The sequence below is a fragment of the Balaenoptera borealis genome, assembly GCF_965194805.1.
Source record: "Balaenoptera borealis genome assembly, chromosome: 2".
NCBI lineage: Eukaryota > Metazoa > Chordata > Mammalia > Artiodactyla > Balaenopteridae > Balaenoptera > Balaenoptera borealis.
The window spans coordinates 1,806,899-1,813,673 of NC_138867.1; the positions used below are offsets into that span (position 1 = coordinate 1,806,899).

At 58.1% G+C, this 6,775-nt stretch overlaps 1 long non-coding RNA gene across 2 annotated transcripts; it reads left to right on the top strand.

The window, feature by feature from the left end:
- The first annotated feature begins 1,998 nt into the window (after positions 1–1,998).
- LOC309623535 lies at positions 1,999–6,514 on the top strand. 2 transcript variants are annotated; one of them, XR_014241396.1, is made up of 3 exons: positions 1,999–3,900; positions 4,232–4,329; positions 4,664–6,514. It is a non-coding gene; the product is annotated as an uncharacterized lncRNA (long non-coding RNA). The 2 variants fall into 2 exon arrangements; XR_014241395.1 differs by having other exon boundaries at positions 4,232–6,514.
- The last annotated feature ends 261 nt before the right edge of the window (positions 6,515–6,775 follow it).

Genomic DNA, 6,775 nt, shown 5'->3' on the forward strand with positions numbered 1-6,775 from the left:
CCGTGAAGCACTGCTCCCTGCAGAGGGAGGAAAGGTCACTTCCGTCCTCCTCCCTCCGGCTCCAGGGAAAGGCGGCCCCAAACCCGGTGCCACCACCAAGGGGACCAGGGACAGGACACGGGCTTGCCTGACAGCCTCCGAGTCCCCCGCTAGAGTCCTGTCCCCCAGGACAGAGGTCCTGCTCCTGGAGGTCTGCTCCTGGAGTGTGTGCGAGAGAGTGGGTGAGGGTGCGGGGGAGTGTGCACGAGCCTGGTGTGCGTGTGTGCAAGCACGTGCGTGATCTCAGTCCTGGGCAGCCTGTCTGTGTGCGCGTGTTCAGGTGTGTGCATCTCTGTCGCGGGGAGGGGCACAGAGGAAGGCGATGAGATTTTCCTGTGCCCCCTTCCGTGGACTGGACTCAGGGAGGCCGGCTCTGAGCTGGGAGGGGTGGGGAGGGGTGGGGCAGGGGATGGGAGCGGGCTCTGTGTTCCTCTGAGGCTCTTGCCGAACCCCCGGGGGTGTCCCTCGAGAGGGCGGGCAGTGTCGGTGCCGGCCATCCCCCTGCTCTCCCCAGCCTGCCTCCTGAGCCCGGAACCAGCGCCTGTCGTGGAATCTGACCCTGGCTCCAGGCTCCCGCAGGCCTGGCCGTGACCGAGCCCACAGTGCCCCCTGGTGCCCTACCACCTCCGTGCACAGAGGCTGCGGGCAGCTGGAGCTGGTAAAGCGGCTGCTTTGTGTCTCCGAGGTCAGGGAGGGGGTCGTGCTGCTGGACCCACGCAGGTGCCCAGACAGGTCCATAGGAAGACAGGGACACATGGACCCACTGGTACAAGTGATAAGCAAGTCAGCAGCTGAATCTTTTAGCAAATGAGTTCCTTTGTGGCCTAAGAGAATTCTGCTGGGTTTTTCTCACCTCCCTGACACCAGGGCCTGGAGACAGCCAAGCGCCCACCCGGGAGGACTGGCCAGAGGCTTCCTGGGACCTGCTGTGTGGGCCAGGATGTCAAAGGGCCGCACGCACTGTCACTCAAGTCCCCTCTCGCCTCCCGAACCGACCGGAGAAAGGCTGACACCTGGGTTGGCCAGGCACGGTCCCTGGCCGCCCCTGCCTGGCTTGCAGAAAGGGCTCGTGTCCCCCCCAGCGGCACTGCCACCCTCGCTCCCTTCAGGGCCACTCCACCTGCTGCAGCCCCTGGCCGCCCTGCCCACTTCCCTTCTGGCTCGGTGGGAGCGGGTGGAGGTGCGGCTTTCCCGCCAGGAACAGCACGGGGATCACAGGATGCTCTTCCTGGGCGGGGCTGGACCCTCTGTGCACCTCACGTATGAGTCCCTTACCCAGGGTCCCACAGCTGTCAGAGGAGGAGGGGGTGGACAGAGAAAGAGAAACATGGGGTTAGAGACAGGGATGCAAGGAGGGAGACAGAGAGACAGAGAGATGAGAGGAAGGCGGAGAGGGAGAGTCAGGGTGGGGTGCAGAGGACTCAGCGCCCACCACGTCCTTTATCCCAGCCTCAGACAGCGCCCGCCCGGCATGTGCTCTGGCTTCCAGCCCCACCCCGGCCACCTGCCTGTCCGTCTCCACCACCCACGCCCACCTGCCCCCGGGGCCTCGCAGCCCCCCTCCGCAGCCTGCCCACACGCTCTCTGGGGTCCCTGCCCCAGGCTGCTGCCCCAGCACTGTACTGGGTGACTTTCTGGCCATGTGGCCCCGGGAGATGACATTCTGCGGGTTCAGGGGCTGTGGCTGGCAGCATCAGTGCTCCCCACATACAGACCCAGGGAAAGGCCGTCTCTACCCAAAGGGGCATAATGTGGCCATGGCTCCCACTCTGGGCCAGACAAACCCAGGTGAGGGCAGCCTGGAGCCCTGCGGTCCCTGGGATGGAGGAGGCGAGCCTGGCACCAACAGCTGGGGGCCAGGACCATCCTCAGCACGATGGGACAGGATGACAACTGGGGGCTTGTTTTACAAATAAACACCCTTTTTGCACCTCGCTGGGGCGGCCCGGGGGGACCGTGGGCCGGGGCCACAACCAGGAGCTGGTGCTCCGCGGCTCCGGCGCCAGAAGTCCCGCGCGGAGGTGTCGGGGGCCGCACATCCTCGGGCGCCAGGGGAGGGTCGTCCTGCCTCTTCCGCCTGCGGGGGTGGCCGGCGGTCCTGCTGTGCGGCGGCAGCCGTCGCCATCCGTCTGCCCTCCATCGTCACGTGGTGTCTTCACGTGGCCTTCTCGTAAGGGGCCAGTCCTGGTGGGTGAGGGTCCACCCCGCTCCGCTGTGGCCTCCTCTCGGCCGGTTTCACGGTCAGGTTCCTGGGGGCCCTTCCCAGCCCCGTCCAGCTTCCTGCACCCTCTGCCGTTCCCGCCTGTGCTTCTTCGCGCGGCACCTGCGCAGCTGGGGGCTCTAGCGGGCTGGGGGTGGGCGTCACGTGCCTAAGTGGCCTCGGGCCCCGTGGGAACTGGGCGCCACCGCGTCTGCGTGCCGAGAGAGCTGCCTGCCTGCGTTCAGCTTGGAGCCCGGCACAGCGGGGCCTCAGTCTGTCTTGTGTGGACAAATGAGTGAACCTGGAAACTGTTCCCCAGGCAACCCCCCCATGCGTGGCTTGAGCCCTGGGAAGATGCCTCCCTGCAGAGCCTCTGACTGGGGTGCTCATTGCCTCTCCTGTGGTGTTTCCGCTGCTGTTTGCAAAGTATGGGATGGAGGCTTGTTCTTCCATTTACTAATTGCCGGTTCCAAGGACTCCCGCTTCCCCCGGTGTCTGCGTAAGTGGCACATCACATCTGTTCACGTCCATGTTCTCAGGGACGTGTACATGGGCTTAAATGGTTAAACATCTCAAACAAATATACTTGGCAAATGGAAATCAAACCTTATTTTCTTTTAATTTCAGAGTTGTCTGTGGAAAGCTGACTTGAAAGGCATTGAAATTGGATAGGTAATTAATTCACATGCACCTACAAGAGAGGGGAGAATGCACAAGTTATTTGTAACATTTTGTAAGCACTGAAATTAATGTAGTGTGAATTTGTCATTTCTACCCAAAGTTACAGATTTTCTATATTATAATTTAATCTTTTTAATGTAAAAAGAATAGGAATTTTGCCCTTTCTGGCCTCTCGGGAAGCAAGAACTAGTGTATCTAATTATCTGAACACATAAGAACATAAAGGAATAGCAAGGAGTGCAATTATAAATCAGCCGGGAGAACCCCACGTCTTCTGATTAAACTCTCTTTCTGGAGCCCTTAGCAATCATGTTGCCTCTATGTTCATAGTAATTGCATGTGTCAAAGCTGAGGCTTTGTGTAAATGGGACGAACACGTTACAATTTTAATTCAGAGAGAGATAGCTGCCCGGGCTTGGGGCGGTGTGGGGAGCAGGGCGGCCGCCGAGGGGGCAAAGGCCCCGGGCGACGGGGTGACGGATGGTGCCGGGGTCTCATCAGGCCACGTCGCAACAGCGGAATTTCTGAAAAGGAGAAATGCCATTTACCAGCACCAAGCAGCCACCTGCTCTCGCCATGCCGCGCGTGAAGGAGCCCGTCTCATTTTCTTCCTGCTCCGGGGCAGTGAATTTCAACAGCAGATACTGTTGATCCTCAGGACGCAGGAAAATGAGAAATTTTGACGTACTTGCATCTCAGCAACAAAACAGAATCCTGTTTTTAACTTTTAAAATGCTCCCCAAAGCCAGAGGAGTGGCCACTTCTCTCTCTCATTTTCCCCCTCCAGGAATCCCAGCTTTCTTGTTTTTCCCGGCACCTGAGTGATTGGTGCCTTTGAAGTCTTTTTACTGAAGGGCTTGTGGCTTCCAAGCAGGAGAGGCTGGTGTGTCATCCAAGGGAAAGTCCAGCAAGAAACTCTCTCTGCAAGGGATTCGTAGCGAAGGCGCCGCTGTCACCGTGGCAGACTTGGTGACACCACGGTGAGGAGGCACAGGGCTGGTGTGGCCACCCTTACATCCCATGGGCTCTGGATGTGCCTTCTGCCTTCGGGCAGAGGGGAACCCCGCCATCCAGGCTCCCTCCCGCATGGACGGCTCAGAGCTGTCCACCCCCTGCCTCTCCCAGTCTTGGTTTTCTGGCTGGCCTCTTTTTGGCCAGTAAAAGGCCAGCGTTAAAGAAATCCTCCAGTTTAGACAAAGGTGGCAGAGGGTGGGACAGGGTTTGGAGGGCTTTGGGCTGCACTCTGTCTTAGCTCAGAGCAAACACCATGGACGCGAGGCGGCCGAAACAACAGACATTTATTTCCCACAGTCTGGAGGCTGGACGTCTGAGGTCAGGGTGCTGGTGTGCTCGGTTCCTGGTGAGGCCTCTTCAGCCGCTGCCATCTCGCCGTACCTGTGCCCAGCAGAGTGAGTTCTGGTGTCTTTTCTTATAAGGGCACCGATCCCAGCAGATCGGAGTCCACCCTTATGTCCTCATTTAACCTTAACTGCCTCCTGTCTCCAGTACAGTCCCGTTGGGGGTTAGGGCTGTGCCGTGAATTTGGGGGGACGCAATTCAGTTCATAGCAACCAGTTAGCACAATTGTGTGCGTGTAGCAGGAGCACCTACTGCCGGGGAGGCCTCAGTATTGTGCCTGGTTGTCCCCACGCCCACCAGGGCTGGTGGGTTTTCCCCATCGAGCTCCCTTCTTCTCCCTGGCAAGCGGGTCCCGGAGGGGCTATCGGGCTGCTTTTGGCCCAGCGATACAGGGCGACGTGTCCCGTGGAGACGGGTCCTGCCATCTACCCCATGGACACCATGAGAACACGCGTCCAGGCCACTGGGAAAGGCCACGTTGGACCAGCGCCTCCAGTGAGGGAAGGTAATTAGCAAATTATGAGCAAGGCTGGTCCTGCTTTCGGGACACTCTGCCAACCACGTCCCTCGCCTGCTCACACGGACTCTCCACATCTGAGGGTCGTTGGTGGCGGGGATGCGAGCAGAACAGGAGTGGACGCTTCCGCAGCTGGGGAAGCAGCAGCCGAGGAGGCTACCTGGGACGCCTGGGTTGGGCAGGTGCCACCTGGGGTCTTGGCCACGCTGTCCTCGGACTCGGGGGGTGGAGATGCGGAGCCGCTTCCTGCACCAGCGTCAAGACCTGGTTGACTGCATGCCTGTGCGTGTGTGTGCATGCATGTGTGTGTACATGTGTGTGCGTGTGCTCATGTGTGCCATCACACGTATCACGGAATAGGGTGGAAACACTGCTATTAGTATTATCATTATTTTCTGCGACTACAGGCTCCATTTCATGTTGATGTCTACTGGCTTTTTTTCCTTTTTTATTGAAGTATAGTTGATTTGCAATGTTTCAGGTGTACAGCAAAGTGATTCAGTTATCCATACATGTATATCTGTTCTTTTTCAGATTCTTTTCCCTTATAGGTTTTCACAAAATACTGAGTAGAGCTCCCTGTGCTACAGAGTAGGTCCTTGTTGGTTATCTGTTGTATATATAGTACTGTGTATATGTTAATCCCGATCTCCTAATGCTGTTACTTTAATCAACAACAGAAGTGGAAACACCACGTAAGTAACAGAGGCTCGAATGCTGAACTGGTGAGCAGGTCTTGCATCTCCTCCCTGAGGGGAGGGTCCCGGCCAGCAAAGCTGCTTCTGCTGAATGGAGCTGCCCCACCTGCACCCCAGGCCTGGCCTCCCTCCTGGTGCCCCTTTGATCTGAGTGACCGGCCGCCACAGCACAGAGGTCAGTGGCAATACTGCAGCCACGAAGGCTGCCACGACTGGCTGCCACGGATCCCCCGCTGGCCCCTCCCTGGTGAGCTTGGAGGCCTTGTCGTGCCCTCAGCAGCCCCCGCCCCTTTCCTGGCTGCATGCTCACCTGTGGCTGACCGTCCCCAGCGGGGCCCGTGTCCTCTCCTTGGCCGTGACAGTGACAGCTCGTGTCTACCAAACGTTCACAGTGCCCGGCCCTGTGCTGTCCGTCCTCTGCCCCAGCAGGATGCCTTTGAAGGAGGAGAAGGGCGGGCACTTCTGGGTGCTCAGCCCTTCCTGGGCTGGGACAGACCCTGTGCTCAGCGCAGCTGACGGGCTGAGTGAGGAGCGACCACCTTCAGGGTTGGTCCTGTCAGTCTCACTGGGCGAAACACGCGGGGGCCTTGGACAGTATCTGCCACTCAGGGTCACGTACACAGGGAACCCATTTCCCCTCTGCCTTTTTAATGTAATAGCTGACATCCACCGCCTGCTGCATCCTCTCAGTGACGCCAGGGCCAGGCAGAGGGCGCGTTGGGACCCCCGAGGGACGTGAGTGGCGCTTGCTGCCCTGGGAGGAGCATGGCGGCCGTGGCGGCCCCCTGCTGGGAAGACGCACCCATCTGGCAGCAGGAGCTGTGTGTGATTCATGTCTTGAACGGTTGACGGGTGTGGCCGCAGTCTGATTCCTCTCTCACTCCTTTGATTTATGAAGTTCGAGACCGCCGTCGAGGCCGGACCACTGTGATGTCAGAGCATTGATTTAAAAGCCATTTGGCCGATTGAGAGTTTGTGTCAGTGAAACATAAATCACAGTCTAATTTATAGATCATTCGACCCTCCTCTCTATTGGCGATTTTATTTTCATTGTAAAGTCTGATTTTATTTATTTATGTGTAAGAAAGAAAAATTGAGGTTGAATAGATATATCCCCAGTCCTGGGTTCTTGGGAATCTACCCTAAAGATGCCAGCGATTTATTTCAGCATGGTTACCCCACGTCACAAGCGGCTGGAATTTCTCTTGGCTTCCTGGGCACCCACCGTTGAGTTTTCTATGGCGAACTTGAAATTAGGCGTCTCAGCCGAAGACAGTGTTT